The sequence below is a fragment of the Salvia splendens genome, chromosome 13 (assembly GCF_004379255.2).
Source record: "Salvia splendens isolate huo1 chromosome 13, SspV2, whole genome shotgun sequence".
Taxonomy (NCBI): Eukaryota; Viridiplantae; Streptophyta; class Magnoliopsida; order Lamiales; family Lamiaceae; genus Salvia; species Salvia splendens.
This window is the reverse complement of record NC_056044.1, coordinates 14,397,423-14,409,768: the sequence shown is the minus strand read 5'-3', so window position 1 is coordinate 14,409,768 and position 12,346 is coordinate 14,397,423. Positions and strand designations below refer to the sequence as shown.

The following is a 12,346-nucleotide window of genomic DNA, read 5'->3' as shown; positions in this document are numbered from 1 at the left end:
ATGGATGGTACAACCGGGCATGGCGGAGAAGAGCGGCCCGGCAACATCACCACCAGTGACTTCTGCTATGTCGATGCGGCTGTGCACTCCGCCGGCGTTTGGGGCTCCGCCGGAAGCAGACCCTTCCTTGGCTTTGCTCTGCCCCGCCTACAGCTTCAGCTCGCCATCATTTTCCTCATCACCCAATCTCTTCATCTATTGCTCCGTCGCTTCCATTTGCCCCGCCTCGTCTCCGAGATCCTCGTCTCTCTCTAATCCCAGTCTCCTCCATTTTCTTTTCTTTGCTTATTTTAATTAAAAGCTGTTCAATTAAGCCCACCATTTTTTTTTTGTTTCCACAAACGGAGATATATGACTAAATTGCAACATAATAATGTATTGATATATGTGATCAGGCTGGAATCATACTTGGGCCAACCATTCTAGGACGATATGCATATGTAGACGAAGCATTATTCCCACAAGAAGGAGATGTCTACTTAGACTTACTCTCCAAAATCGGCTACATCTTCTTCATCTTCCTTAGCGGCGTCAAGATGGATCCCCTAACCGTGCTCCGAACCGGCATCAAGGCGTGGACCATCGGAGTCCTTGCCGTCACCCTCCCCCTAGGCGGATCCCTAATCATGACCGTCCTCCAACAAACCGAAATCCACAAGTACCGAATCCCAGCTTACAAAACCATCATCTCCATCCAAAACCTCTTCCCCTTCCCCGTCATCGCTTCCATGCTCGTCGACCTCAAGATCATGAACACCGAGCTAGGCCGACTCTCCCTAGCCTCGGCCCTAATCAGTGACATGGTTAGCAACCTCTCTTCCACTCTCATCACCTATGGCCGGGTCGGGATCATGAGCTTTGCGAATGTCATCATGATCCACTCCACCTTCATGACAATGTGCTTGATCCTCTTCATCTTGTCCGTTGGGCGCCCGCTGAGTCTCTGGATCATCCAGAACACGCCTGAGGGGAAGCCGGCTAGTCGCTTTCATGTGGTCATCATGGCTTTCTTGGTGTTTGTGGTGGTGTTGCTTACTGATAACGTCGGGTTGAACTATCAGTACAGCCCCTTTTTGCTAGGGTTGGCTGTGCCCGAAGGGGCGACCCTGGTGGACAGGCTTGAAACCCTAGTGGATTGTTGGCGCCGTTGTTGGTTACTTTTTGTGGGATGAATGTGAATTTGGTTGAGCTTTTTGATTTGGAGTTTGTTGGGATGGTTTGGGTGGTAGTGGGGTTGTGTTTGGGGATGAAGCTGGTGTCTGTGTTCGTGCCGGCAGTGGTTTGTAAAGTGCCAAAGAAAGATGCGGTGGCGCTTTCCTTCATCATGAGTGCTCAAGGAGTTGTGCAGATGGCTTTTTACTACTACAATTATGTTAATCAGGTGCTCTTTTATCTCTCATTTAGTTGTTGCTTAGCTTTTATACTATTAGAAACTGTTTAATTTAAACTCCCTCCATCCTCGATTAATTGTCACTCTTTGACCGGGCACGAGTTTTAAGAAATATAAAGAAAAGTAGGGTGAAAAAGTTAGTGGAATGTGGAACCCACTTTTTTATATTGGTTTTATAATAAAATGTGAGTGAAGTGAGTTAGTAGAATATGGGACCTACTTACCATTTATGGTAAAAATGAAATGTGACAATTGTTGATGGACAGACCGAAATGAAAAATAGTGACAATTAATCGGGGATGGAGGGAGGAAGTAGGAACAATACCAGTCATAAACTTGAAGGGTTGCTGCTAGTTATAATTAAATAATTTCTCATTGACTAAATATTTTTTGTTGTGGTGAAGCATAGACGTATGATCGAGAGACATTCTCGATGCTTACCACATCAGTACTAATACAAGTGGCGGCATCAAGTGTAATCGTGAAATCATTATACGACTACTCAAGAATGTACACCGGCTACCAGAAAAGAGACATCCAACACACCTCCATCAACTCAGAGCTCCGCATGCTCGTCTGCACCCACCCACCGTGTCGATGACGCCGTGGCCGTCCAGAAAGTTCTCGAAGCTTCCTACCCCAGCGAGGAAAGCCCCATGGCGGTGTACGCCCTCCATCTTTTGGAGCTCACGGGCCGGGCCAACCCCCAGCTGATCGACCACCAGCTCGGCCAGAAATCCACCGGCGAAGGCCGCGCCCAGAAAATGATCGACATCCTCACCTCCTTCGAGCAGCAGTACGCCGGCGACCTCACCATCCAGCAGTTCACCGCCATATCCCTCACAAAGTTCATGCACCACGACATCTGCACGTTGGCGTTCAACAAGCTCGCGTCCATGGTCATCCTCCTGTTCCACCGGAAGTGGAACCAGCAAGGGAAGGTGAAGATTCATCACACTTATATACTCCCTCCGTCCCAACTTAAGAGTCCTAATTAGTTAGGACATGGATTTTAAGAAATGTAAAGAAAATTGGGTTGAATAAGTTAATGAAATATGAGTTTCACTTATATATATTTATTTAATAATAAAGTGTGAGTGGAACAAGTTGGTGGAATGTAGGGCCTACTTACCATTTATGGTAAAAGTGAAATACGACTTTTAAGTTGGAAAGGACGGAAATGGCAAAACAGGACTCTTAAGTTGGGACAAGGGGAAAAATGGTCCGCACTTATTTAGGCAATTTCAATTCTCGGTCGTCGTCGTCTATTCCTGCGGGGATGAAGCCGGAGCCATGGATGTGGTTTTGCAGTCCTGCGGATGCAATTTTGACTAAGCAGCTCCGCCGTTACTTCAGTTCTCCGCCATCGTGGTCTGCTGAAACCGATGGGAAATCACTCCATTGATGTGCTGAGTGTTGTTCAATTTTGTTTTATTTCTTCTGATGATACAATAAATACAGAGTTTTGTTGTTGAGTTTTCATAGAAATTGTATTTTTGCTTCATTCTTTTTACCTATATTTTCCCTTTAATACCATTAATTAATTACTATATGTTTAGATGATTGTTACAATAGCCATACTTAATTTATAGTATGTCATTCAAACTCATAATGAAACAGATTTTCAAAATCAAAATTAAACTACAGTAGTATGCAAAATTGGGGGACGACAATAGAGTTGATTAAATGTTTATAGTTTTAAATTTTGATGCAAATCCTTAATTATGGAGTATCTCTCTACAATCTATATATGATTGATTAAATAGTTAAACTCTATTAAATCACAAAAATAATAAATTTTAGGTTTATTTCATTCATTGTAAATTTTGAATAACAAATCATAAAATTTCTGCATTACATGCAATTTGCATGTAAATTTTATAATTTTCACCAATTTCTAATTTTGCATATTGACTTAAAATCCGTTTATAATAAAATAAATTTATTCTGATTTTATAGTCTGACTATTGATATATTCTTCAAATTCTTGAAATTTTTTTATTGTTAATGATGACTAGTAACTAGTCAATCGAAATGTAATTTTAATGCAAATAAATTTAAACTTACTGATTTAAATAGTTTCATTTTAATTTTTTTCTTATAATTTATATAATTTCATTGTAAATAAATGACTCTTTGATATACTCCTATAGAACTTGAAAATAATTTCAAACTTCATAATTTTTCAATAAATTTAAATTTCTTGATTAATTTTATGACAGGAAAAAATATTTGAATAATAAAAGTATTTAAATAAAATCAATTTCTTCTGTTGTGCATATGCCGCCGCCATCTTAAGTCTTCATCTCCACAAGCCCTGATTCCTGCGCAGAAATACTGAATAAGCGAAAGTAAAGCAGATTCTGCAGTTGCCATCCACAGATTGTTTCAGCCACGCGGTAATCCTTTACCCTTATTACATCTTGCGTTTTTTACTTTTTCAAATTTTCCAATGCTAACTGCAGGAACTTATAACCTAGTTATAAATTTTTGAACTATTTGTTTTTATAAGAGGAGGCAATCGTTTATCCACTGCGAAATTCAATTTATCTGGTTGGGTTTGTTTCATGTATTTTGTTGGATTGAAGATCTTGCTTGTTTTTCGGTTAGGAAAAAGGTATGACTATGAAGGGGAAAGGAACGAAAAGGGAATCTTCATCCTCCAATTTGGATTCCCAGGAACCTAGAATGGACATCAAGTCCATCCTGAAAGATATTGAATTTTTGGGTAAGATTAAGTCTCTTTACATTTACTACTATTATAATCCAATTTGTTGGATCTTTGGTTAAGTATGTCAATTTCTTGGAGCTGTTGTTGTAGGGAGAAAAATATTGACAATTTGATTCATACCTATTGCTGTCATCATTCTAGTATATTTGATCTTATTCTTTGCTGTAATATTTTTCTAGTGAAGAAGTGCATCAATGTTTTGAAATATTTCTCTGAACTATGAAGGCAAAGGAATTCGATATCTTTTTCAATGAATCCGTTCACATGGTTTATCAGAAATTGCTCCATGAAGGTTCAAGGGTTTGTTGTTGGTTGGGTAGAATAAGGTCTGGAAAAGATCACTGTCATAATAGGTTTGAGATTTTGGTTGAAGATCACTAACGTGTAATCTTTTGTTGATGCTTTGCACCCATGGCTGAATTGCTCCTTCCTCTTACTATGAACTCTTTCCTTTGTGTGTGTATGTGTGTGTTGGATTTGAAAATGAATTTGATTAACCTTTTGAATTAATCCTTTCACCGAACTAGTTGTATTCATCAGAAAGTGCTCCATGTGGGTTCGAAGGGTTTGTTGTTGGTTGTGTAGAATAATGCAGAATAAGGTTTGGAAAACATCACTGTCCAATCAGGTTGAGATTTTAGTTGAGGATCACTAACTTTGCACCCATGGCTAGAATTGCTCCTCCCTCTTACTGCGAACTCTTTCTTTTGTGTGTGTTTGTGTTTGATGAGATGAACATATGAGATATGGGTGTACTACAATATCTTGGAATGTGTATAATTTCTGGTTAATTCAGGTTCCTCACATATGACATGGAAACAGATAAAGGACTTGGAGAATAAGAAGGTAGTGTCACTCGGTGGAAAGGTGTGTTCATTTACGCCATTACTTTTGCTGCACATATTAAGCTCTCAAGTACCATGTATAAACTTTGTCTTTCTTGTTAAACAGCCTCCAAAGAAACAGAGGTTACCTCTTAGTGTTGCTAGAGTTTCAATGAAGAATCAAAATGATAGAGAAGAGAAATGACTTCCAGAAGTTACTTAACATTCTCAGCGTCATCATTTCATTCAGTCACTCTAAAGCTGTATGTCGATTAAGATTAGAAATGATGTGTAAATAATTGGTCTCTATACAGAGAGCTATACTTGGAAGGTTTGGAGCCTACAATAGCAATAGTTCCAAGAAGGTGCCAGAGAGGAAACCAGCAGAGGACAGAATTCTAAAGTCGATGCAAGGCGATTTCAGAAAGGGGGTTCTCAACGTCGGACATCTGTTGAAGCCCTCAGCCCCTGAAGCCTCTAACTACAAGGGCAGGCACCCTACGGGTAAAGGGAAGAAGAAGAAAGAAGGCAAGAAAAGTCATGGCAAGAGAAAGGGTGGTGGTGGTGGTGGTGGTAAGAGGCGTCACTAGAAATATATCTCAAAGTGACTACTCTTCTTTTAAGTTTCTTCGCCTTTCTGAACCCGGCTATAACTGTAACTGCAGAACCAAGCTTGTAGAACATACATACATTCATGCCTTGTATATGTTGGCATGCTCAGATTTGTTTTGTTGCTCAATGTAGAATGAAATTTTGTGTTGCTAATTTCTAATATATAGTTTTCAGTTTATTCTATTTGGTAGCGCAAAATTGCATAATATATCTAGCAACAAGGGAATGTTTGCAAAGGAACTGAACACCATTTACAAGAGATCTCATAATTTTCGACTCTCTACAAACTTCATTTTTTACTCATTTTCATCTCAAAACACCTTCTTGAGCAGGAATCAGCTCGATGTCGACTCAACGACCACAGGCTCCAATTTCTCTGTTTCACCGTTTTGTTTAGGGATGATGAGACCGTATCCCCCGGCTCTCCGTTTGTAGACTATGTTGATCTCACCTGCAACATGGCACTCTCTAGCGTAAGCGTCCGTGAGGAGCCCTGTCATATATAAAGATGAAAAGACGTGAAGTCAGCTTACCAGTTTCTTCGTTGCGAAAGCCATAGAAGTCATGATCGAGGTTTTCCAGTTGCTCGACTGTAACATCCCAAATTTTTGTGACTCTTCTTATATGTTATTCGAATTTTGGATTCTTGGAATTATGAAACTTTCGTTTCTATGTGATTAAGTGTTTTGCGTGAAATAAATTTTCGTGGTTAATGTGGAATGATGAGCTTGATGTTTTATATTTTCCAATGTGGGGAAATAATTAATAGGATCATGCATTTATTTTTTTCGAGCCAATTCATTGGAATTTTCGGCCCCTCCACTAAATTTTGGAGGATATTTTATTTGTTTCCTAATTTGTGGAATCCCTTTTTATTCAAATAAATTCCTATGTCTAATTAATTGGGGATGTGAATATTTTTTTCTCCTACTTTTCTCTCATATCACACGCCCCCTATGCAATATTTTCCTTGTGGGAATTTAATTAATTGTTGCCTATTTTATGGGAGCCTTTTTCCTATAAATAAATTGCCTAATTTAAATCCTATTCTTTTAATTGGGTATTTAAATAATTTCCTTGTGCAAATTCCTTATGGAAATTTTCGGCCCCCACCATTATTTTCATACTTGGAGATTTAATTTATTTTGTTCCCTTGTTTATGAAATATTCACTTTTATTTCCTAAGTTGTGAATATATTCTCTCCAAGTAAATACCAAATAAATTCCTTGCTATTCCTACATGGAATTTTCGAAAATTTCCTCCCCTTCCCACATGCTTATTTTATTCTTTTAATTGTGGGATTTATTTAATTGTATTTTTCCCCACAATTAATTAATTAATTGATTTTAAACCTAACCCTAATCCTATAAAAACACCTAAACTAAACCCTAGCCCCCATTCTCCCTCAATTTTCATGCCTCCCTCCTCCCTCTCCACATTCTCTCCAAAAAAACTTCTTCCACCATTGTTTCTTGCATCCATTGAAGTTTATTTTCAAGAATCTCCGACGAATCACCTCGTTTCTTGGTTCTACCGATTCGTTTTTTCAAAGAAGGTATATTGGCTTCACTTTTCCTCATTCTTTTCATTTGAACCATGTTCTTGAATCCTACATGCATGTAGTGGGTGTAGGAATCGTAGATCGCAAGTTTAATCGGGGAGGGAAAGTGAGTTTGCTTGAAAACCTTGATAAATATGCGTTTCAATTGAATTGTGTGAAGTTTGATTGGAATCTTTGGTGAATGATGTAAGTTTATGTGCAAACATGATTAAGAGAGTCTTATCAAGCATGATTGTGTGTTATAAGCATGAGAATTGGTGTTTGGATGATTGAGAAGGAAACCCTAATTTAGAAATTGTGTAACTGTTATCTGTGATGTTCAACCAGTAGCTTCTGATGAGTAATTGACCTATCAAACAGCCGAATTTTGATATGAAAATTTTACTGAGTAAACTTCAAGGTGTTACGTATGTCTCGTGTGAATTTCAGCCCTTTTTATTGAAAAATGAATTTTTAATAAATTTTTAAAGTTGACTGCGCAAATCTGCCAGAAACTCGTGTTCTCGCCAAGAATGTTTCGTTTTCTGTTTGACTGACCAAATGACCTCCGATTGATGTGATTCTTGAACTAGATGAAAATTTGAAGTGTCTTCTGAGACGTGTTAAATTTTCAGCCTTTTTGTTTAGGGATGGTGGGGCCCTTGAGCTTTCCCCTTCATAGTCATACCTTTTTCCTAACCGAAAAACAAGCAAGATCTTCAATCCAACAAAATACATGAAACAAACCCAACTAGATCAATTGAATTTCACAGTGGATAAACGATTGCGTCCTCTTATAATAACAAATAGTTCAAAAATTGGTCTCTCGTATGCCGAATCACTGTCTCGTGCTTTGGATGTGGAGGAAGCAATGCCACGAGAAAAGACAACAACGCCTACTACCCCAACACCACCTACACCACAACAGAATTTCCGTGAGAAGAGGAAGTGGGATGGGAACCGAGGATCCTTTGACAACAAAAGGTTCCAAGGTACCCCAAACTCTGCACGGGGCAAAGGAAAACAAGCTACTCCCTACCAAGGTGGAGAGTACCGTCAGAGAACGCCTCCCTGCACCAATTGCTAAAAGAATCGTTTGGGTGAATGCAGAATTGGGACTAATGCATGCTACAAATGTGGTGGAGTTGGACATTTTGCCAAAGAGTGCCCGAGCAACAACAATGCTGGTTATGAGGAGGCTACATGAGAACTCGAGGATAAAAAGAAAGAGAAGTACCCAGAGTTGTTTGTTAGAGTTGAGCAAATTTTGGGACGAAATTTCTATTAAGGTGGATAGAATGTAACGCCCGTACTTTTTAAGTACTAATTTTAAATTGTCGTGAATTAGTTATTAAAAAAAAAATTCGTCATGCTTTGCTTCTAGTTGTTTTTATAAAATGGCTTTGGGCCATGACAATCATAAAGGTCCAACAAATAAATAATCATACAAATTTGGGCTTACAACTAAATGAGCCCAAAACAAATTTAATTAAAGTGTGGGAGCCCAATTCAATTCCAAAAAATGTGGGAGCAAGCCCAACACGTTTTTTTTTTCTTTCTTCCCTCTTGGCCGATTCCTCCCTACATGAGGCTCCCCATCTTTCAACTTCTCCACTCTCCATCTTCTACAATAAATCGTACAAATCAAGGGTCACGCATTAATCCATAAAGCTCCTTCATGTATCCCCTCCCCTAACTCCTCACAATACACTTTACATCTTCAAACAAAAAAAATTGAGAGAGAGTGCTGAGAGAAAGAGCCGAGAGGAGAAGAAGTGGAAGAAGTTGCTACCATTCTTTTGTTTTCTCCACAACGAAGTTAAATTCATTGAGGTATAATCTCTACCCATCTCCAAAACATGAAATTTTAGCATATATCTCATCACACATCTCATACTTTACAACCCACACATAAGTCTCCCACAAGTAATTCAAACAAGTAACCCAATCATCAATCGAACACTGCCGTGGTTAATCGAAAACACGAATGAATATAACTTTGTTTTAGAACTTATCTTGCGGGTTGAATCGGGGTGGTTTGGAGTTGTTCCGGGCAGGTTCGGAGTGGTTTCGGGGAGGGGGGGGGAGAAAGTCAGCCGGTAGTGGCTGGGAACAGAACAGCAGCGGCACCGCTGACCCTGCGACGGCCAACCGGCGACGGTGGCAGCAGCCGCGGCGAACAGCAGGGACGGCGACTCCGGCGAGCAGTAGCGGTGGCCGGCGACAGCACGGAGGCAGCAACGACAGCGTGGCAACGGCTGAATCTCCTCACTCCGACGGCGTGCGACGTCGTGAGGAAGGAGGGCGCGACGGAGAGGCGACAGAAGTTGAGAGAGAGATAGAGCTTCCGGATTTTGGTGACTGATTTTGCGGCGAGAGAAAGAAAAAATGAGTGAGAAAGGAGAAAGAAGGAAAGGGGGAAGAGAAGAGAGAGAGAGACGTCGAGTATGGTGGGAGAGGAAGAATTTGGGCCACTTTTGTTTTGATTTACAATTGGGCCGGTAATTAATCGTGACGAATTATATCGGAATATTTCGAAGGATGAATAATTTTACCTAAGTCTATATAATTGCAAAGGGAACTAATTACGATAATTAACGTATGCGCTTGAATAATTTTAAGGTTCTATAATTCGATATCGTAGAGAAAATACGAGGAGCCAACGGAGGAGGTATTGGTGTAAGCGGCCGATCGGCGTCGCACGTGACGCCTTGGGCGATCGCCGAATAATCGAAATTTCATGAAAACCGAGAAAATGAACTAAAAGAATTTAATTAGAGTACATGCATTCTAAATGTTTTCTTTCTTGAGATTGATGTGTACTTTAATTTTCTCAAAAAGGTTGTTCGCACGCTCGTTAAAGTCGGATCGAGAAGTTTGTTAAGGAAACTACTAAGCTTTTGAGGTGGGCTTTATTCCTTAAACTCTTTATTTGCAATGATATTTATATGGTGAGATAAGGGTGGTTTAAATGTTATGTCATGCCGTATTTGTTTTGAATTGCCTATCTGATTGTCTACTAGGATAATATCCTACTAGACTTTGATGGTTAACGAATTCGTGTCTATCTAGGGAGTGAGTCCCTACTTAGGCTAGTGCACTGATGGGGATCGTGAGCCGTCCTTTGGGTTGGCCGGTCCAGTGATCGAGTTTGTGGTCACATTCTCGTTTCACATGATGGTTCAGATATGGTACATGATGGGGGATAATGATGATGATAGTTGCCTGCAGGCACCTTTTTATGGAAATGATTTTAGTGTTTCTCGGCATTTTTTTTAAGTAAAACCCGAGTTTCACTCAACGATGGCTTGACATAACTTTAATGATAAAATGTATTTTGGGCATGAGTTCACTGGGTGCATCAAGTACTCAGCCCCTGCATATGTTTTCACTAGTGCAGGTTGAGCGTTGACGAGGACGGAGGATGTTGAGCATTTGGACAAAGACGACATTCAATAAATGCTCCGGCTGCTATTGTGTCTTCATACATAGTAGTAGCCAACTCTCAAATGCTTCCGCTATGCCAAGTTTTACAACTCTTATGTTTTCTTAAATCTGATGGATTATTTTCCTACGAACTTGGCTGCTTTGTGTTTCAGACTACAATTTGGTAATAAAATTTCATCCTTTGATTTATATGTCACACCTTTTGATTATTTCCCCTTCTTCCCCGCTTCTTAAATCCCCCATTAGTCGCGACCGACCGTATTCTCTATCCTTAGGAAGTGCGGTCGTGACATGCATGTGAGATCAACATAGTCTACAAACGGAGAGCCGGGGGATACGGCCTCATCATCCCTAAACAAAACGGTGAAACAGAGAAATTGGAGCCTGTGGTCGTTGAGTCGACATCGAGCTGATTCCTGCTCAAGAAGGTGTTTTGAGATGAAAATGAGTAAAAAATGAAGTTTGTAGAGAGTCGAAAATTATGAGATCTCTTGTAAATGGTGTTCAGTTCCTTTGCAAACATTCCCTTGTTGCTAGATGTATTATGCAATTTTGTGCTACCAAATAGAATAAACTGAAAACTATATATCAGAAATTAGAAACACAAAATTTCATTCTACATTGAGCAACAAAACAAATCTGAGCATGCCAACAGATACAAGGCATGAATGTATAAATGTTCTACACGCTTGGTTCTGCAGTTACAGTCATAGCCGGGTTCAGAAAAGGCGAAGAAATTTAAAAGAAGAGTAGTCACTTTGAGATATGTTCCTAGTGACGCCTCTTACCACCACCACCACCACCACCCTTTCTCTTGCTATGACTTTAATTATGTACTTTTTAAATTTAGGATTTTAATTATGTACTTTTTAATTTTTATGATTTTAATTATGTAATTTTTAATTTTTTTGTAATTTGTAATATTATTTCGGATATTTTTAATGCATTTTAATTTTGTGGAAATGTTTTTATTCAAATTGAATAATAGAATGGTGGGGCCCTTGAGCTTGTCCTTGCGGAAGAGCGCGGATGTGGGTGTTGTGCTCTTGCTTAAGAGCAGGTAGAAAAAGTGGGGCCAGGCCCACAACCGTGCTCGTTGGCAAGAGCACGGTTGTGGATGCTCTTAACGATTTAGGGTAGCTCTATACTTATTTTAAATTGATATTATACTTGTCATCCATAAAATAAAGTCTAGAATTGAAATCTAGCATAACACTCTTAATTCACAATGTTTAAGATTGCTTTTGGTCCGCCTTTTAAGCTTACGATGTTTTATTACCACTGCTATATTTTAAGAGCATGTTTGATAGTTGGGGTTAGGAGCAATCTTATCTAAGAGTGTGTTTGATAATTATGATATGATAAACTAAATAAGTTAATATCATGTTACATTATTTAGTTTTAAAAGTCGCATCAAGGGTGAGCTTCACAATTGTGAGAGACGGGGTTTGCTCTATTATCATAAAGTTGAGATATTTCTTGTGGATACGTGTAAATAATGATGCTTAAATCAAACCGGACCGATGATACAAAACCATATTTCTCAAGTTAAAATTTTAGCCGGTCATCAACAGTTGAACTATGACCGCGATCTCTATTACGCTGGGCCGATTGGAACCAAAACTTATGTTGGTTTGTACCAACTATGAGCATAATCCAAGTTGTGTTGCAATATGTTAATCAACATATGCATAAGATGCATACTAATCATATGTATTCGATAAAGATCGATTTTGTAGTGAGTGAATATGAATCAAGTGTATTTCATAATCTCAATATTAGCTATGCTTTTTACATATAT

The 12,346-nt window shown here is 39.1% G+C and overlaps 2 pseudogenes; both read left to right on the top strand.

Moving 5' to 3' along the window:
• LOC121760555 lies at nucleotides 1-4,234 on the top strand (annotated as a pseudogene).
• Nucleotides 4,235-4,340: 106 nt separating this feature from the next.
• LOC121760554 lies at nucleotides 4,341-5,535 on the top strand (annotated as a pseudogene).
• Nucleotides 5,536-12,346: the final 6,811 nt, after the last annotated feature.